This window comes from Python bivittatus, unplaced genomic scaffold (genome assembly GCF_059951505.1).
Source record: "Python bivittatus isolate LINGU-HERP-01145 unplaced genomic scaffold, Pbiv_v1 ctg000700_np1212, whole genome shotgun sequence".
NCBI classification, from domain to species: Eukaryota; Metazoa; Chordata; class Lepidosauria; order Squamata; family Pythonidae; genus Python; species Python bivittatus.
The window spans coordinates 99549348-99569735 of NW_028277098.1; the positions used below are offsets into that span (position 1 = coordinate 99549348).

Genomic DNA, 20388 nt, shown 5'->3' on the forward strand with positions numbered 1-20388 from the left:
CCCCTTCTTTGTACGCCAACTGATTTGCAGTACCCATTGGCATAGATTTTAGAAACCCTACTCTCAGTGTTGGTATTCACCCGGCTGCATAATAGAGAAAAGAATTTCTTTGTATTTGGGATTGCACGCTTCTTTACAACATTTATGTTCATTAGGGTGTAGGACAAACAAAATGAAATACAGGTAGTCCCCAGGTTAAGGACGCCAGTTTAAGGACGATCCATAGTTAAGAACGGAGCCTACTGTAGCAAAATTCAAGTTAAATACACAGTGATTCAAGTTAAACACTGTGGTACAAGTTCATTGCAAAATACTACTTATACAGTATTATACAATAATACTGTTCCGGCTTACGTACAAATTCGACTCAAGGACAGATCTTGGGAACGGAACTCGTTCTTAAACTGAAGACAACCAGTGAAGCACAGGGAAAATGGCCAACTGGAGTTTTAAAAGGCCCAAATGAATAAGCATACACTTTTTTACCGAGCTCATCCTGTATCTCCCAGAGGTGATCAATTTCAACTCCCATAATTCCAAGGCATTTCCAGGTGGGAATTATGGGTTGAAATACTTCATATCCAAGCACAGGAAGATTTTTCCTTTGTGACTTAGGCACTGCCATACAGTCTTTCCAGCAGTTCAGAAGCAGATAGGGGTCTACCTAGTTGTACAACGTCAGTTGTCTTGGGAAACTCTGTCATTTTATTTCTGTCTGCACCAGTTTTATATGAAACCAGATGAAAATTGTCCGTTTCCTTTGTAATACTGCAGCTCTGAATAGTTTGTGGACAAGGTATCCTTTGGTGAGAATTTTTGGATTCAGACTGGTTATTATTCTCAAACCGCCCCAATGTTGGATATTCTTCTCTCCCGTTCTCTGCCAGCAAGCAAAAGAGGAATGGTGACTTGGCAGCTTGGCAGCTCCCTTTCATAATAATTGCTTTGCTTTTTGCATACGACCAAACACACAGGACGAACAGAAAAGCATGGATGAGAGAGACAATAGCAATGTGTGGATTGAGGTTTAATCCAGGATTGGTAGTGGCTTAGGGTAGGGCAGTCTTGGAGTCCCGTTGTTGGCACTCTTTTTTTTTTTTTTTGCTCAGCTTCTGGGACACCTTAATGGTCCAACCACTAATTGAGGTTCTCAGCATTTAAGGCCTACAGAAGCGAAGGAAAGTGGGAACCAGCTTTTGAGATATTAGTGACTGGAAACTGCTTTTCTAACCAAGGATTCACCCAGTAGGGGAAGAAGCATGGTTATATAATGCAAGGTCAAAACCAGCACCAGGCATTTGTGGAAGATATAAGAATAGCCTCTGGAATAGGAATAACAACCTATTTGTAAGTAGACATTTTTCCCCAGAAGGCTATTACTTTAATGTGGTCTTCTACTCCTCTGCCTTTGGTCCATTGCCTCTGGCCATAGCGGCTCCTCTGGTCTTAGAGACTAAATCAGGTCATAGAGTCCAAGATTAGACCATATGTGTGGTCTACACTGAGATCTCAGAGCCTGGCCCTAGAGAAGTCTCAGCAGCCTCTTTCTCTACCTCATGCTCTTCTACTTCTTGGCAGAAGATCCAGAAAGGAGGTCTTAATTACGATGGGGCAAAGACCTGTGAGGAAGTGCCCTCAAGGAGGAATGGAAGGTTGTTGGTGTAGATCCACCATAAATCAGATAGATTGATAGATAGATAGATAGATAGATAGATAGATAGATAGATAGATAGATAGATAGATAGATAGATAATTCTCCTGTAAGACAATGTTCAGCTTGGGGAGGATGTAATTTAATTGTATGGAGTATATTGTTTTTAGAAAGGTTGATCATCCCTTACGTGGATCTCCATTCCTAAAGCTATGGCTGAACCGATTTTTGTTGGAGCAGAAGAAAAATAAGCCCCAGAGGGAGGCTTTAGCTGGTGCAAGTTTTACACGAACATCACAATCAACGCCTGACTGAAGTGGCAAATGCTTTAAAATGTCAGAAGTGATGCTCGGTGAGTTTGCCAAAGGTGTATTATACAGCCAGGTCCTTTTCCACCTACACCTTCCTTTCTTATCAAGCAAACAGGTAGCATCACCCCCATATTTCAGGAGACGTTTAGAAAGAAGATCAGGGAAATTATAGAGGTAAGCGGGGTGCTGAAGAAGACATATCCAGTCTCCAAGATTCTGTAATCCAATCTTTTTCCTTTTCCTAATTCTGATGAATGAGACTAAGAATCGGGGGGGGGGGGGGTATTAGCTGTTAGTGGCTGTTACAGGCTTCACAATCGCTCTTCTTTTTTCAGCTTTTTTTTTTAATTTTAATTTTCAAAAAGGCTGATTGTTTTCTCCACTATAAATCTTTTTTTGTTTTTTTTTCAAAAGCTCTCTGTATTTAAGATGGATACGACAGGCATGTAATGATCTCGCTCCTTTTTTATTTCTTTTAAAAGCTCAGTGCTTTACCTACTATAATTCCTTTGCTATTTTTATTTCATCAGAGGGATACCAGTGGCATTTATAAATGGAGACAGCGTGCGTAGGTTGTACCCGTAATGGTGGACCGTTCCGGATTCTAAGGGGAAGAAGCTTGCAGGGCATCAGTTTGGATGCCAAAATAAACACCTTTGAAATGGGAAAATCCACATTTCAGGGATCTTGGGCCCCTCAAGTTAGTGGAAGAGGCATCCGAGCTGTCCCAAAGCTTCACTATCCAGCAGATGAGATATTCCCAATCTCCTGGCAGTCTGGAGATGTGTTGGATTACAACCCCCTTCTTCCCCAACTGTGCTGATTGGGGACAGTTGTAAGCTATATGTTTGGAGCACTAAAAATGCCCTAGCGTAATCTTCCGAGCAGAGTCTCATGCCTGTTGAATTGGGCTTTTAAGGTTAGCAAAACCACAAAGCCATTAACCTCAGAAAGAATCTACCTGCTTATTAAATGGAGTTCATAAAATGCATTAATTTCCTATATTTAATTGAGCCTTCATTTCAGCATGAGGCTCATTCGTGCCTGTAAACAGATAGTTGCCAAGTGAAAATTACTCTCAGCATTCATTCATAAAAGCTTTGCAAATGTGTAATTCATAAAAGCTCTGCAAATTGTGCAAAAAAGAAACACCCGTTTTAGGTGGCGTGCGACAAATATAGACGGTTGCGAGTTGGCGTATTTTTGTGGGATAATCATTTTTATGGTCTTATTTGCAAAGCTGCTTTTGCTAACAGGAAGAACGACTCGTAATGAGATGAGAGACTCGCAGATGGTCTCTGGGTAAATGCACAGCAATTATGCTGGTAGGGAAAACAGGCCAACATGTTAAGAGCGGATTGCAAGGAAATGTTCGTTGGCTCTTGATAGCAGACCCAGCGATGGAATATTGGTCAAAGGAGGATTCACTCCCCTGACACCCATGTGTCTCGATTCTAAGGACTAGGTTGGCACATCATGACTAAAACATGGTTTGTTTTAACCCATGACTTACTGAACGGGCTGGGTTCACACAGCTGGCAAAAGTAAAAGTAAAGGTCATCATAAAAAGCTTAGTACAGCGCCAAAGCATTTTGGGTAGGCTAGCCGTTGGAGTCTGCAGTCCATCATTCCCAGCAAGCGCCTTTTAGTGCAGAAGTCTGATGCGCAGCCCCTTCAGTGTTGCAGTTGGTGTGTGGTTTTAGGACTGAGCAGATCCAGGTTTGGACTCTCACTGGTGGGTGGAATTGTCATCTTGCGGGCCTAATCCCCTTCGTAAGTTTGTTGTGAGATACTAAACGGAGCTGGGGAACAACGTCAGGGTTACGGCTCTGAGCCTCTCTGGATTAAAGATAGGGAAGATGCAATAAATTAATTCCAAAAAGCTTTTCGACATGAGGTCTTCTGTGGCCGGGCTGCATAAATCCAAATTGTCACTAACTAGGTCAGTCTCTTTGGTGCCATCTACTGGTGGGTTCATTTTCTGCACTGCAGGTAGGATGGGCCTAGTCAAGGTGATGTGTGAAAACTGGCATATATATTTATAAATTTTAGAAAAGAGCACTGAAAAATAGTGAAAAAAACCAAAACTTTTTAAAAAATGAATAAGTATCAAATGAAAGAAAAAAGGAAGTATGCATAACCTAAGATATTATGGCTACCTCCAGTGATGAACATTATATGAAACTTTTGAGTTTCAAAGAAAACAGCATTGTGGTAAAATATCATGAAATCTGTCCCATAGGGAAACATAATATATCATTATTATTTTTTTTATTGGTAGGAAAGCTTGCCTTTTCAAAAAGCGGGTGAATTGCAAATCTCCTGAATCTAGTTCTTAACATCTGGAATAATACAGCTTTTCCAATTTCTCAGAATAATTCTCTTGCTGATTCCTCCTGCCAGATATAGCCCAAGTCCCCCAAAAATCTGTCAGATTCCAGAGTTTGGAACAGTGGTATCATTCGACATAACATTAACCTCTTTCACATGAAGAGTTTTTCTCCTAAATCTACTTGTGCAGCTTTGCACTTTTTACACTCGTGCACATAGGATTCTTGGCACGTTGCTAGTTTTCTGGTCTCCCAGCTACTTAATTCATTCATCTATTGATACAAGAGAAAATCAGGATTGGTTTTAAAGGCCCTTCAGATTCTTACCCCTCCAAACTAGGTTCAGTTTCTTGATCACATTACACCAGAGTTCCTCAACCTTGGCCACTTGAAGACATGTGGACCAACTCCCAGAATTCCCCAGCCAGCATGGCTGGCTGGGGAATTCTGGGAATTGAAGTCCACACACCTTCAAGTGGCCACAGTTGAGGAACACTGCATTAGAGCATAGCTGTATTTTAGAAGCTGGCATATTCCCACAAATACAGTTTTCTTAGCGGGAGAACACTAATTCATTTGAATACTTCCACCCCACATTTTGCAAGCCAAAAAATCCCAAGGATGCTTTGTGGCTTAACAACATAAAATTAAGATAACTATAACTCAGTAAGAGGCAAGAGGGGAAGGGAAAAAAAACCACATCAGTAAAAAAAAAAAAATTAAGCAGAGCACCCAAATGGATGGTTGTTATGGGCTGAAGGTCCTTCAGAATAATATTGCTTTCCCCCACCCACGCACCCTTGCATAGAAATAGTAGGCAAATGGGGAGCTAAGCAGACTTAGATTTCTATTAGAAACCATGAGGAGATCAAATGGATCCTGAAGTTGGGTGAAAGACACCATTGCTTTATTTTTGCAACAACGCCATGACATACGTGGCCCCGGTGGGCACCCATAGGCCATAAATAGATTTTTCTTAAAAATGGTGGCTCTTAGAGCAAGTAAAAGGACATCATGAGCGTCCACCATCCGTTGGGTCTGAAAGTGATGCGGCTCTTCTCTGAAGATCTCGGGAGTCAGATGGAAGATTTGGGAGCAGGTAGCTCTTTAATGCTGTGTTTAGGGGTTCAGAACTTGGACTCGGGGAGAAATTCAAAGCCAGTGCAACCCGTGGAGAAAAAACATGCCTGTGTGGGAGAGCAGATGGCTTCCAAACTGAAGATCCGTGTCTAGTCTTCAACATCTCCACCTGGGGCTGAAAAGTGTGGGATACAAAGCCCGGCTGTTGGATTTTGCTTAATAAACCATGTTTAAACAACCCACAGATTTGTGCAATGTATGAACTGAGTCAGGATAGAACCGTGGAAGCTGTTAGAACAGTGTTTCTCAACCTTGGCAACTTTAAGATGGGTGGACTTCAACTCCCAGAATCCCCCAGCCAGCATGGCTGGCTGGGGGATTCTGGGAGTTGAAGTCCACCCATCTTAAAGTTGCCAAGGTTGAGAAACACTGCGTAAGAACATAAGGCACAATTAAATGAGGCTCCGCGCCATTCATCAATTCAGCTCAATGTAATGTCTGTCCATTACGGCTCTTCGACAGCAGATCAAACGTTGCATTCTTTCTTTCATCATCAGGGTCGTACGGATGCCTGTGGGCACAGAGAATCCCTGTACGGATTTAGGGTTGCAGTGCTCCTCTTTGTCAGCATCATCATTGCTGGTTTCTCCACCCAACGTTGGAACGACAACCAAGTTTTGTTCCCAAGTGGCGAGATGGAGACTTTCTCTTGTAGGAGCAATTGGCAAGCACTTCCGTTTGTAGGAGACAAAACAGTTGTGGTTCCATCAAACATACGTAGTTGTGTTCCCACACGTGCCTGCCTGTGTTCTGGGTTTGCACAGGACCTGAAGCTGTAAACCTGCCAGCCTGCACGACCCCCGCCCCCAAGCCATCGAAACCCAAACTAAGATGAACATTAGCCGAGCTGTTTGTGTGCTGCGCCAACGCAACCGCTCGGTTTTTTTTCACCTGAGTTGGTTCTGCACGCTGGGTGAATCAACCAAGAGGAGCTGCAAAAGCCAGCTTAGCTTTTGGAGGACCCCCAAAATGGAGAAAACAAGAGGGATGGAAAATGAGAACTGCAGATTTGTGGTGGGTGGAGGAGAAAAGAGAGATGGCTTAAAGCAAGCACCAAAGTCAGTGTGAGTTCCCAGCAGGAAGCTCCATGTTCATCCAGGCTTTGCTAACAGATAAATCATCCCTGGTTGACATTCAGTTAAGCAGAGATATTGTAGGAAGGGAGCCCGGTTAGTCTGTGGGAGCCCCAAAGCAAAGGAAGCCTGGTATCATATTTTCAGACGAACCAATTCTATTAAAAAGCCTGAGCTTTTGCGAACCACAACATGAGCTTTAATGCCTTTTAATTAAATGTGTTCATCCAAAAAGATGCTACCAGACTCCTTCTGATGTTCAGTTAAGCAAAGTAGCTGATAGGCAAGGAGAACATCCTGGGTCAGAATTTCCAACCCAATCCATTTGACATGTATCCTGCGCGTGGGAATTGTACACATATACATGGATTCCCTAGGACTGTATTTCTCAACCTTGGCAACTTCAAGATGTGTGGACTTCAACTCCATGCTGGTTGGGGAATTCTGGGAGTTGAAGTCCACACATCTTGAAGTTGCCAAGGTTGAGAAACACTGCCTTAGGACCTTGGAGGACTACAGAGGGATTAAGAACAGAAACATTGCCCTGCTGGATGGGACCCCTGAGCTATCTAGTCCAGCAGTCTGCTTTCATGGTGGCCAACCAACTGGCCGAGGAAGCCCACCAGTCTCCCAGCAGATGGCCTTGAGAGGCAGTCCCACTGTGGTTCTGGGAACAAAGAAGCACCCTAGTTGACTTCATTTCATACCCTGAGCCTCCTTGCATCAAGCAGCCCTGCCCCCAAAGACCCCAACCTCTCATGTGCTCCACGCTGGCTCTTCTGGGGCAATGCCAGTTCTCCAGGCCGGGCAGTGGGGATTTGAGAATTGATCTGGAGAAGAATTGGGAGGTTGGGGCCACCCAAGAGAAAGGAGGAGGAGGCGGTCGAGGTGGAGGGCTGGGGCTGGACCGGGAGGGTTGGTCTCTCCATTGGGCCCAGTATCAGCGAGCTTGCTCTCTTGAGAAAGACTCCAGGAAGGAGAAAGACAGAACAGGCAAGCAGGATATAGGCAGCTCTTTAAAGAAATGCTGCCAACTGAGAGGCCAAAATGAAACAGCTGTTTTCCAGCTTGGTTTTGCAGTGTTTTTATTTAATAATTGTATGTTTCAAGGAATACAATGATACCCTTCATTCTTGGCTCACTAGAGACGTTTGCATCTGTGTGCAAAAAGGCTTCTGTGTTGTGGCTCTAAGCAGTGTTTCTCAACCTTGGCTGCTTTAAGGTGCGTGGACTTCAACTCCCAGAATTCCCCAGCCAGCCATGCTGGCTGGGGAATTCTGGGAATTGAAGTCCACGCACCTTAAAGCAGCCAAGGTTGAGAAACACTGCTCTAGAGCTAAGGAACTAGTCCACATGGGGCCTTTCTGATGACTTGAGTTCAAGACCCCTGATCTATCCCACCTGACTTGTATGCATATATGTGCGTGTAGGGAGATGACTGTTCAACATGGAAACAGCTTTATGAATTCTCCATCCTTCTCTTTTGCGGCCTGTCACCCAGAATATGCTGTCCCCGTTCTAAAAGGCAGCCGCTGGCGTAAAGGGGTTGGGGAAGAGGATGTGGGAGGCCCCGTCTTATGCAAAATGAGTTTGTTTGCAGAGCGTCAGCAGGATCATCTTTACGACGTCAGATTTGTTTCTGTAGAAAGCAAAGAGGAACTTGAAGGGTTGAGCCTGTCTCTCTCTCTCTCTCTTTTTTTTTTTTAATAAAGAGGTAATCTCGGTGAATGATTTTGTGGAAATGTCACCCACTGCACCAAAGCAGGCTTATCCTTCCTGTTCCACGAACTGTGACGGCCGGATGAAGTTAGTTGAAGACAGGACAACCGTTTCCGGTATTGGAGAGCTTGACCGGTGGAACATCTGGGAAAAGAGAAACATGAGCAGATGCCCATCGCCATCCCATTGGGTGGGTGGGTGAGCCGGACTAGGATGGGTGATACTAAGAGTGACAATGTACAACGGTGGGGATCAAGATTTCCCAAGAGGAGATTGAGTCCAGGAGAGATTTGGGGTGGTTTTCCCACAATTGTACACCTGTTTTAGCGTATACATCGTGCGCTTTGAGAGTCTTCTGTTTTAAAAAGGTGGGAAACTACGCCACCCATTTAGCGCTTGTGATAAGCCGAGGCTCAAAGGCCTATGAAAAAGGGGTGCTGGGAACCACAGTTACGTGTCCCTGTTCATAGGTGTCAGGTACAAGCCCCCCTGATATTGAACATGTTATGAGGTCCTCATGTAGATGTGGCAAAGGATGTCATGTAAACTGCATCCTTTGCACAGTGACGTCCTGATGCTTGTGATGTCACTGCCTCACTCAGATGCCAGCAGAGGATTTTGTTATAAAATGCCCTAGGACAAATGTACAGGGGTAACGCACGGTTGGGGGCTAGTCTGACCTTAATTGGAGAGGAAGCCCTCGTGCATAGACTTTTCCATGCACAGGGACCTTACGCGTCCTGTCTGAGCCAACTGTCTCCCTCTGCCTGTCATGCTTAGTCCTTGGCATGACGATCTGTTGCTTTTCAAAACCTGGTTATTCAGATTTGGGTCTCCCAAGCATTGCTGGGCCCAGAGAGTCTGATACACAATGCACACTTTTAATCAGTTGCCCCGGCTGCCAAGGCATTTTTACTTCATTTATTTTTTTAATTTCTGGCCCACCTTTTTCCTCTGGGAGTTCAAGGCAACTTCTGTGGATCTCCCTTCTTTTTGAGAATTCGGCTGGGCTGGGAGAGGGAATGGCCCAAAGTCCCCCAGTTAATTTCTGGCTTTCTGATTCTTCATCACAATGTCACCCAACTCTGAGATCTGGTCCTAAAGAGAAGAAGAAAGCCATGGTTAGTCCCCTGCATTTGCTGAGGTGGATGGCATAGAGGGAGGGAGGGAGGGAGGGTTTATTTTAAATCCTTGTTTGAAAGCTGGCCAGCGTCTTTTGGAGCGGGTGGGCATCATAAATTTAATAAAGTAAATAAATAATGATCCTGGAAATGTCTCAGGGACAGTGTTAAGGATGACCAATCGATGAAACCATTAATGCTAGGAAAAATCAGTAACATCTAAGTGAGCTAATCAAACAGCAGAGGGGCAGAAAGCCACAACAGAAACAGTCCCATATTCTGATTGCAAATTTTTCTGGAAGGCCCAACCCTAGCAAGGTCTCGGTCTCTCAAGAGCAGGCCACAGGCACATCAGAGAAAGCTGATAAATGGTCACCATCAACATCTGCAGTGCTAGTGTTAGATCCAGCCCTTGAACCTTGGTCCTGACCTCTGAACATGACCATGTTTGGAGCAGGTAAGCTTCTAGGAAGCCAATCCAGGAGCCATCCCTAAGATGTGCATCTCCTCTAGAAATCTGCTTCCGTGTTTGTTGGATTCTGTGTTTGGAAGACCAGTGGTAGGGCGGGAAATTGAGGAAGGAGGTTCAAATATCTCCACCACCATACCAGCCAATGAAAAGTGCTTGTGTTTAGCAAGAAGAGGAAGGGCACCAAAGTGTGCCAAAGTGTAGTGCTGCAGATCCCATCTCCCTCCTTCCCCCTGTCCCTCAAGGGTCCATCAATTGTCCACTGCAGCTTCCAGATGCAATCGATGCAGGAGAGGTGAGGCCTCCGGAAAGGCCCTGCGTATGAATTTCAACATGTCGCCCGAAAGTGTTGCAGTATAACAATAGGATGGAAAGACAGGGACTCTCTCGGGCCACGCCCTGTGCTTCTGCACACTGCCACACTTCTCAACCACTTCCTCTCTGCACCCTCAGTGTGGTCACTGGCTTTTCCTATGTCTAGGAACCCTTCTTGAGAGCTCTCCAGCGGCTGCAGCTTTCCCCAAAAAGGCCTTCAGTCTTGCATTTGGTTACGCCATTTCCGTTGTCACTCCCTTTCCTGTTAAGTAAGTTCTCACTTGCTTCCCTCTCCTTCTCTTGTTTTCTACCACATTTGCGTGCCTCTTCTTCTTCTTTTCCAAACGTATTATGACAAGCCTTGGAAGGGAACTCCAGAGGTCTTGGAGAAGCCTCCAGGATGGCTAGATGGAATGCTCTCAACCATGGAACAGGTAGGGTGAGGTGTCCCAACTCGCAACCCTTCTCCTTGGTCTGAAGGTACAAGTTCTAAAGTGAGCTTCCCACCAAGGTGGCGGTGTCTGTCCTCTGACTATGCCAGCAGCCACCGGTTGGAGTGGGGGCGGGACCGAAGGAAACCATGAAAATAAACCCATGTACTGTCATCTATCTCTTGATATAATTATGTCTACTTATAATTGAGGTTGGAGAGTAGGTTGGGTGGAACCCACTGTAGCTTTGCAAAGTGGACTACTCACCCCTTTTGATATATATACTTACTTATATTTATGATTTACGCTGGAGGGCGAATGAAAGTTAATGTAGCTTTGCACATAAACAAGATCCGTTACTAGTGCATCGACAGGCAGATCTGTGTCTCTTGCTCATATCTCCATATCTTACTTGTTGGTGGCCTACCACAGGTTGAAAAAAGGAAAATAGCAAACGTGGGATATTCTGTTCCCAAAGGCCTCTTTGCTGAAGGAATTCTTCGTAGTCACAAACTATTTTTTGGTTTACCATACTATGAACTCTCCTTGTCTGCGATGTGGCTCAAATGTTCCGGTTTGCCATAATGTAGTTGGGTTTTGTATTAGCTTGTGTGAACTCAGGCATTGTGGTTTGTCAGCCGAGGCTTAGGGCTTAGTGTGTAGTGTGAATCGCTCGCATCTCCTCTCTTTTGACTACGTTTCTATATGCATATTGGATTCTTATATTTAGGATTCATATATCGGCGTGTTGGAAAACCACATACCATGTGTCATAACCTTATTGCAGAAATGACATGAATTTGATTCTTCTCCCTTCCTCGCTCTGCATTCCCCTTATTGTTGAGATGGTGTATCTCAGATTGTCCCATGAAATAAATCAGATTTTAAAGTCTTTGCGTGCACGGTCAGGTTGCAGAAAATATAACGGGGAAATTGCTTTGATGTACAACCTAAGTCAACGTTCAAGATATCAGCAAATCTCTCTCACTTATACTCAGGGGATTTGACGGGCATGGCTGAGGAGTAATCTTAAACTATCATTTCCACATTTGACATCCTGGCCGGTTTGTGGTACTTTCTGTAGCTGAAATGGTCTTTGGAGATTTTTATTCTTGTGCCTTGGCCAAGCGGCATGTAAAGGTTTGATATTATAAAGCACACATTTCTCTGAAAGTTTTATGTTTTGAACCTGGGTTCATGATTGTTTTTTCAGCAAAGATCTTTTTACTTCCTGAAGCTTTTCGGTATACCAGTGTTATCCCTCTGTGGTCAACTCAGTGCTACCCTGTGCAAACGAGAGAAAAGGGTGGGATAAAATTGCCATCAAAAATTTCAAAATGTCATTAAAATCACTTTCTATACCTGCCCCAGTAAAGGAAGAATCTGGATACCTTGAATTAAGATGTTCTTTGCACTTCCATCGCTCTTGGAAAGTAGAAGGGAACACCTGTTTTAACTTCTCCAACTTCTCCATTTGTTCTGCAACTGCTACTTGCAGAATTTTCTGGCCCACTTGGTGTTGGTGGGCTAAGAAATCTGAGAGTTGTTACCGCAAGTATTTGGGAAGTCTCAAATTGAATAAGACTCTTCTGTTCAGTCAGTGAGGAGTTTGGGCCTGCTGTTCCTCTATCAGAGTCCTTGACTGTGATCACACAACACCTTTAACTGGATCAGTTAAACACTTGGTGGCTCCATTCACAAAACCTGCATTAACCTTGCTTAGTTTTTTGTGGCCAGGCATGTGGTGTGAATGCAGGCCTTTTGGCTCCTTTGTGTTGGAGGTCCTGGGCAAAGGCAGAAGAGAGTTTAATTCGTTGATCAGGTTAGGTTAGCGTGCTGTGTGAACGCAACCCTTGTAACACGTTAGAAAGGAAGAGGAAGATGGGCAGCAACCTTCCTTCTTGGAAGTTGTGAGATGGGGTGAGGGATTCCCCTTTCTACCCAGCAATCTGCTCTCCAAGCTTTGAGGAAGACACCATAGTGATGTTCCCTACCCAGCTTGGAGCCCCTGGGGGAGCATTTTCAACCATGGCTGTCTGCACCATTGCACAACTGCTTTGCAACGTTGCAGACAAGTGCTGCGTTCATGTTCCTGCGCACTCCGAGACCAAATCCAACCACATCTCAGTTGGGAAAGCTCATTTGGTGTCCAGCAAATCTCCAGCTTTCAGTTGCTGAATCCACCTTTTCAATAAGTTTGGAAAATATCTATTTTCCTTCTGCAAGAGGCAAAGTGGTCTTTATAAAGAGCCCCCAAGAAACACCTAAGACAGTTTCCCCATCTGAAAAGCGCTCCAGATATGCTGCAGTTTAGCTCTGATAATTGTCAACCAGCATTGACTTTAGGCCAGTGTTTCTCAACCTTAGCCATTTTAAGATGTGTGGAATCATGGCTGGCTGGAGAATTCTGGGAGTTGAAGTCCACATATTTTAAAGTGCCCAAGGTTAAGAAATACTGCTTTAGCTCTCTGGCCTCCATTCATCTGGCCTCCAGTTGGGGAAGTCTGGTCTACTAGCTTTGTTCACACAGGTGGAGGCTGATCGCTTGTTCCTCAGTCCTCAAACCCTTGAATTTTGTGAGTTCACACATACACAACCCCACCTAGCTGTGTGGTTTCCGACCAGCCGACCAGCTGGTGAAAGAGCATGGTAGGGCTTCAAGACATTGGTTCAGGATACCCTTCTCACCACCCAGATTTGACACCACATGTGGGTGTTCTTGCATAATGCTCAGTGTTGGGTTCACACATCCCAAGAAGCATTCTACAGGAAAGAAATGGTAATTAAGCAGAAATAGTTAACTTAGGGCGATATCCTCGATATTCACCAAGGAGAATTTGAAATAAAACCAAGAGAGGATTTCACATCAGAGGGACATCTATGTCAATGGTTTTCCTATATACAGCTGGTAGAAAGATTTAAAGTTGATAAAAAGACACAGGGCTTTGCACGAAATATTTGAGTTCACATGGTGCATGATCTAAAAAATCAAGATGGGGGCTACAACAGGGCGCCCGAAGTTCCGTCTGTCCCAGGCAGAACTCTGTTCCCGTGTTGTGGCTTCCATCTTGACAGTTTTGGACACCCCTGGCTGTCCAAAAGTCCACACATCTTAAGAGTTGCCATGGTTGAGAAACATCGTTCCAGAGGAACACAAGAGAGTAGTAACCAGTTAGAAGTTTGTCTCTCTTTCCTGCCCCCTTATCATTTTCTGGATTTAGGTTTGATAGTCCCAGTAAGCACATTTTACAACGGTGGCCACTAAGTCTTGATCTGAGTCCAGTATCTTGTGTGAATGCAGCCTCCACGGATCTGATGGGGGGGAGGGGCACAACAGGATTCAAAGTAGGAGAGGACCACGTGAACTCCCCCCCCACCACCACCACATAAGCATCCTCAGAATCCTTTGAACGTCCCCTGCAGAGATCCAAAAATTAACTTGTAATACGATGGAGGAAAAGATGAAATGCAAGGGGGTAGATTGCACCCACCCGATTTGATGAATGAAATGAGGTGCACGTGGAAATGGAAAGGATTAATTTAGCTTTTAGACCTTGACCACATCTGCTTTCTGGAGCCCAGCCAGTGGAGCAGGACCAGTTTCAGGCTATCTGCAACTCTGGTCCTCGGCATGGAAAATGTGCTGGGGAATTCTGGGAGTTGAAGTCCGCACATCTTAGAGTTGCTAAGGTTGAGAATCACTGCTCTGGAAGTTTGCAATTCCGGCCTAGGAGCTCTGATTAAATTTGATTAATCTGCATTAGGTGTTCTGGGGCTTAGCCTGCCTGTCACACAAACCTGGCCCCTTTGGTTAGCTAATGGTTCAGTATCTAATGCAAACCCAGAATGTGGGTTAATTTAGCAACTAGGTTAAATGCCATCTTGGAATTTGGGGGTTTTGTCGAAAACTCATGGCTTTCACTCAAACCCTCCCAGGAGGAATATCGGCAGAATGTTCTCCCCCCTTTTTTCAAAGAAAATTTAGATTACTTTAACGTGTTGTTTGTTGTGTGTTTTAGCAGCTGTTTCTATAGCAGACTGCTTCAGCATCCTTTAGCATAAGAGGCAGTAAATGAAGATGACTATATGGGGTGCATTGAGATGGGAGAGAAAACAATTTGATTTGTATTTTAGCGCAAGCGTATCGAACGTAGGCTTCTCAGACCTTGCAAATCAACCCTTAGCTCTACTTTACCTTTTGTCTTTCGTGAGACTTTTTTTTAAGGTACAAAAATATGTATATTGGGGGGATAAATCTTAAGGGCATTTAGTAATGAAAATATCCTGCCAAAGTATCATATGTCAGGAAAAGTTATATGAAGAAGAGATTTGGAGAAAAATGACAAGACAAAAAGGGTGAAGGGGAACATGCTTGAAAATACATGCGCGTTTTTGCCTGAACTCTTAAAATCATTTGCAAACAGGTAAGACAAATGTAGGGTTGGAGAAATGAGAAACGAATTTCTAACGGCAATTAGAAATGATAGAATTTCTCCATCCCAAGGTGACAGATACTTGCTTTAGTTGAACATTACTAGGCAAGCGAGTTTCAGCACGCAGCAACAGCTTGCTGATCGTGCTGTGGCAGTAGGTGGATGGGAGACCACCAGAAAATCCCTGAATGATAGGCTAGACTGGAATGTTGAAAAACCATCTCAGAAGAAGATAATATTGAACAACCTAGATACTAGAAAATTACATGGTAGTTGAAGGACTTTGAAAGAGGATTGGATAAATTAACGGAGACAGCCCAATAGCCTATGTAGCAGGAATTGTGTGTTACATGGTGGCCAAGCCGATGAAGACATAGACAGATGTACAATTATCCTCTTTTCAGTGGGGTTCTCCAGCAGCTGGAAATCTAGACATGATTTGTGATTTTGGAGCTAGCAAACAGCCACCAAAACTAATCACCATCAGAACTTGCCCACCATCACGTTGTCTGGACCTCTTTTAAAGCCTTCTGCGTTGGTGGCGTGCACCACACCTCACAACTGTGATTTCTTCTGTTGAGCGGCACTGTGGCCAAAGAGGGTAGGTAGGCCTAGACAACTTGTGCAATCAGGCCAACGTAAACGGCCAAATGAGGAACCAGCCATCTGGGCTTGGTAGTTCCCCTCCCCGCCGCCATTAGCCTTCCAAAACCAATCCGACACGTAGTGCTCACCTCAAGCAGGAGGCTTTTCAAAGAACTGGTGGATGGCGAACCTAGGATTGTGGGTCACAAGGTTTTTCAGAGTATGTTCGGGTCTACAGAGAGTCACCCCAGTAGCCCGGGGGGGGGGGGGGAACGGAAGTTCACTTTGGGTAGCTAAATGCCAGCAGTTATCTGAAAACACCCGCTCAAAAGAGGAAGAAGAAAGAGTGTGCTAACACCGAAGAGGAACAACCCAAAAAGGCGGATATTTCCCAAGACGACAAAATAGGATCTTGCTTTTATAAAGGGGCTCTCTGTTTGGTTCTGGGAAACTAGTGGTTGCATGCAGCAGGAGACAGTAGCTGGTCACTCAGCAGCGGAGTTACCAAATGGAGGGTTGGGGTTTGAACAGTGAGACAACCTGTTCTAGCCAAGAAAAGAGGAATCAGTAGTCCAGCCTGGATTCTCTTGCCCCAGCGAAAAAACGTGGTGAATCCAAGGCAACCTTAGCTGATTGTAGAAGCTAAGCAGGGTTGGCCCTAGTTAGTGCTTGGATGGGAGGACTAAGAAGGACATCCCAAGCCTGTAGGGTAAACTGGAAAGTCCACATCCTGGAAGAATGAGAACCAACCAGTGTGGTGTGGTTAAAGTAGTGGCCTGGCACTAGGCCAATGCAAGTTCTAATCAACCCTCAGCCATGGAAGTTCACGCTTAGCTTAATCTTTCTCATGGGGTTGTTTTATATGCTTAAGTGCAGACAAAATGATATCACTAAATCCTAAGAAGACAGTGGCAATCCACTTCTGTAAACCACTTGGAACCCAGGAGAATTAGTGGCCCAGAAGGTCAAGTAAATATGGCTGCTAAGTCAGCTGCACAGCTGTGTTCACGTAGTCACAGGAGCTGAAGATCTTATCCTGCCTGCAGCAGGTAGTAGATAGCATGTTGGCAAGTTTGGCTGATCCCATAAGTGCTAAGCAGGGTCAGAGGTGGTTAGTTTTCGGATGGGAGAGTAGGAAACCCAAGGGCTGCAAGTTAGTTCTTCAAAAATCATCATAGAAGGAGGTAGCATCCAACCAAGTCCATATTGTTGTCAAGAAAAGAAGGGGTCCGTGTCCGTGAAGGGTTCAGGCTGAAAGCGTAAGAGCCGGTTTTGAACATCTTCAGTGTGAAATCACACACGGTGGTTGCAATGGAGTGATACATTTCATGGCTAGCTGGGGATTATAGGAGCTGAAATTCAGCATTAGCTGGCCAGAAGATGAAATGAAGAAGGAGGGGACTAGAGGGAAAACAAGGGATCAGTATTTTAGGAGTTTAAACAAGGTCAGAGACACACCCATTTGTTTTTTTCCCGAGACCGAGATAAGAAGGGACGGCTGTGACTTAGCAACGGGATTAGGTGTGACAGGCAATTTCATATTACGCAGAGTTTTTCCTTTCATTTTGCCTTCCCTGCCCTCACCCCAATGCATAATGAGCCTTCTGCTTTTTCAGAAAGTGGTCTATGTGTGTGAAAAAGAAGAGGTCAAAAGATTTACAGCAAAAGAGCTGCGCAGCATCTTCATGGCCAGTAGATGTAAGCATGGTCATCTGAGGAGATAGGGGACAAGGGACCTCACCCAGGCCATAACATCATTGTCCAAATGATACATAATTACACAATTTTTGTCATTTGTGCAATGAAATTGGGTGTCCAGGGTGGGATGTCAAGATGGTAGAATGGAGGAAGTTCTTGATGTTCATCATCGTGATAAGTGTTGATTGCTGAATTTCAAAAGCAGCTTGACTTTGGGTTTAAGAAGCTTTAAAACATAGTAAATGAATAATATTGTTCATTACCATTCATGTTTGGGAAACAGTGCTGGCTAGCTGGACCTTTAATCTGATTCAGCAGGTCTCTTCTTTCTGTATGCGTGGGAGATATCAGAAAGGATCACCTGAAAAGAATATCTGAGACTAGACTAGACCAAATTTCTATTGTCATGTTTGTTTTAAAGGACAAAGGGATAGGAGCATTTGATTGCCAGCAATGTGTATGGTGTGTGTGATTAGCCTTCCTCTACTCATGTCTAAGAACTTCATTTCAAATGTATGCTGCTGAAGTCTGTACTTCTGGCTTCAGGTACTCTTTGGAGTTCTACGATCAGACAGGGCCTTCAAAACCAGCCACCTTGCTAGATTTGAAGGGCCAAACTTCTCTTTGGCTAGGAATTTGACTATCAGTTTGCCTAGATGGCATCAGACTGGGAAAAGCTGAGATAGGTGTTCTTCTGGAACTGACGCTCCGCTGGGTCTTTATTAACGATGGGGCCAGTGGTGGTTGTCTAACCAGATTTCCTCCTTGAAACAAGTTGGTAAGAATTCTATATCTCTCCTTATCTCTGCACACACATTAAGTATACCCTTCCCCTCCCCCAGTTTCCTCAGTGACTTTTGCGGATGTTGTCTAAAGGCTGGTGGGGAAGGAGAAGGCTTCAAGAGGGTGTCTTTAGGCTGCTCCACGATGTAGGTTAAATTCATCTCCCTTCCACAACATTCCTATTTCTGCTGAGCAGAAGCTCCTACATTAAGTGTTCCATCATTTCAGTGGCCGAAGAGAATATGTATAAGACATCTCCAACCTCTTGTCCTTCAAGAATTCTCAGCTTTTCAAGACTTCTTATCATTCCTAGCAGCATTGGCCAAGAAACCTGTTCTAAAACCTTAATTACCATTTTGTGGTCCACGGACCGTACGGGAGCACTGCAGGTGATCTACAGGACAAATACCAAACTAGAAACAATTTTAAAATAGCAGAATTCTTGCAAGATCGCTGGAATTTTGATCTCATCCAAAGTCTCACAAGATTCCAGCTTCCAATAAAAAAATTGCATTATGTTTAGAGGTCTCTCAAAGTGTCAAGCAATTTCATAAATTGTGGAGGGTCGTGGACCATGTCACTGTGGAGGTCATATTGCTGACTTTTGGCTTACATAATGCTCTGTACAAGTTTCTGATGCTGATAGCATGGCTTGCATAAAATAAAAGCTTGGGAATTGCTGCTTGAGGGACTGCTGTATCTACCCATCCTGAGTAGACTTTTTTCTCCATCATGCCACAAATCAGGTTGAAGAGTTCCTGGGTGGGGATTTTGCCTAGGATGGCTAATCTGAAATGGAGGACCCCACAGGAGACATAAGTAGAGTTTGGTGGGCCTCCCTCTCTGTCCTCCTAGCCCCATCTGCCATTCAGCCTCACTCCATTGGTTCAATTGTGCACAACCTAAATCATGGTTTACTTTGTTGGTAGGAATTATGGAAATTAAGAATTATGGAAAATGATTTCTCCTACACTTTTTGGCTCAGCGTGTACCCATTTTCTCTTAACCTTTTTGATTTCTCTGTGCATCATATCCTTCTGGTCCCTTCACACCATCTAGCTGTTGCTTATCTTTTCCTCCCTGGTCAAAGAACTCTCTGCAGTGCATTATTTCAGTCTCCTCCATTCCTTTCAGCCTCTGTCCTTCTTCTCCCTGCCCTGCCAAGCCCAGCAGAAGCAGACACAAAGTGGTTACTCTCTCAGCAAGCCTGACCAGTGAGTCGTCAGCTGCAAAGTTCTCTCTCTGCCTATTTGCTCACTTCCAGCTGTGCCAGCGCCTCCTCCTTAACGGATTGCATTTCCTCTAGAGTGGGGGGAAAATAACTGATGCCATGGGCCGTTACAAATGTAGCTTGGACCCCTTGAAAGGTTCCATGGATAAGCCCGTAAGATTGCGCAATAAAAGTCCATCTCTGGAAGCTTTCCAAGAAGCTACAGACACTCTTAGGAAAGTTCTCCAAGCTGGATTCAGCCAATTAAAAATTGCTCTGTGTTGTAGCTGGGACCAGGGCCAGAAAAGTCCCAGAGTCATTCTTGCCCCAACACTTCCCCATCATGGTCCCTATGCCCAGGACAGCAGTGGTCACCTTGGGAAGATTGCAAGATCATTCTGAGGTCACCTGTTCTGCATTGTCCAGTTGTTTTATGAGGAACATTGCAGACTTTGATTGCAGACATCCCGTGCTGTTTCTTAATAGCTGTCATCTGTTTCTTCTGGGGTGGGCTTTTAGGCCCCTTCCACTTCTCATATCCTTTCCCTGCAGGATTGGCCTGCTTCTGTTTCTGCTGAGTGTTGCTAAGACATCCTGTGCAATCAGCACCTGGCCAAAATGAGTATCCGGCTATCATATTAGCACAGCTGCTGGGGGAAATCAGAGGAGCCTTGGCAGCGACGAGCTGAATTGCATAATGGGGTTCCAAGCAAAGCCTTTTCATCCAAGCATCTGGTGGAACAGGGCATTTCTTCCCCCCATTGCAACTTTTCCCATCCAGTTCCAGAGCCTTCTCCAAAATGAGCTGTAGACATCAGCCCATAAGCTAGAGCTTTCTTACGAGTCAAATTTTAAACTTTGAATGTGTCTGGAGCAGTGTTTCTCACCCTTGGCAACTTTAAGATATGTGGACTTCAGCTCCCAGAATTCCCCAGCCAGCTGTGCTGGCTGGGGAATTCTGGGAGTTGAAGTCCACCCATCTTAAAGTTACTGAGGTTGGGAAACACTGATCTGGAGTATAGTGAAATCTTAAGGAGGATTTTTTTTACTGTGCACACATCAGGCTTCAGAATGTTTTCCAAATTATTATCTCACCCAGCAGCACACTAGGTACATTCT

At 44.6% G+C, this 20388-nt stretch overlaps 1 protein-coding gene across 2 annotated transcripts in view; it reads left to right on the top strand.

Moving 5' to 3' along the window:
* Positions 1 to 20388, top strand: part of RGS19 (regulator of G protein signaling 19) — a 58570-nt gene that overhangs the window by 14556 nt on the left and 23626 nt on the right. Inside the window, exon 1 of one of the 2 annotated variants that reach the window (XM_025170620.2) lies at positions 10415 to 10563. The exons of the other annotated variant lie outside the window; for it this stretch is intronic. The gene's annotated coding sequence lies outside the window, so the exon portion shown is untranslated. Of the gene's footprint in view, positions 1 to 10414; positions 10564 to 20388 lie in introns of those variants that run through there. 2 annotated transcript variants of the gene reach the window in all.